At 58.1% G+C, this 236-nt stretch overlaps 1 non-coding gene across 1 annotated transcript; it reads right to left on the bottom strand.

Moving 5' to 3' along the window:
* Nucleotides 1-141: 141 nt before the first annotated feature.
* trnar-ccg (transfer RNA arginine (anticodon CCG)) lies at nucleotides 142-215 on the bottom strand. Its single transcript has one exon. It is a non-coding gene; the product is annotated as a tRNA-Arg (tRNA).
* Nucleotides 216-236: the final 21 nt, after the last annotated feature.

The following is a 236-nucleotide window of genomic DNA, read 5'->3' as shown; positions in this document are numbered from 1 at the left end:
CGGCTTCTTCGGGGATGCGTTTCTACGGGCCATGCTCAGGGGTCCGAAAGTGTCCGGAAAGTACGGGACCATCGTACACAGTGGTGAACATGACGCGACGCAGGCACTAAAAAACCCCGATTTCTCGGGGTTTTCAACAGATGCACCCGGCAGGATTCGAACCTGCGACCCCTGGTTCCGGAAACCAGTGCTCTATCCAACTGAGCTACGAGTGCGCGGTGCGCGAGCGGTAGGAT

This window comes from Hippocampus comes, unplaced genomic scaffold (assembly GCF_001891065.2).
Source record: "Hippocampus comes isolate QL1 unplaced genomic scaffold, H_comes_QL1_v1.1 C16112716, whole genome shotgun sequence".
Taxonomy (NCBI): Eukaryota; Metazoa; Chordata; class Actinopteri; order Syngnathiformes; family Syngnathidae; genus Hippocampus; species Hippocampus comes.
Note: the sequence above shows the minus strand (reverse complement) of the source record. Positions and strands in the feature narration are given on the sequence as shown.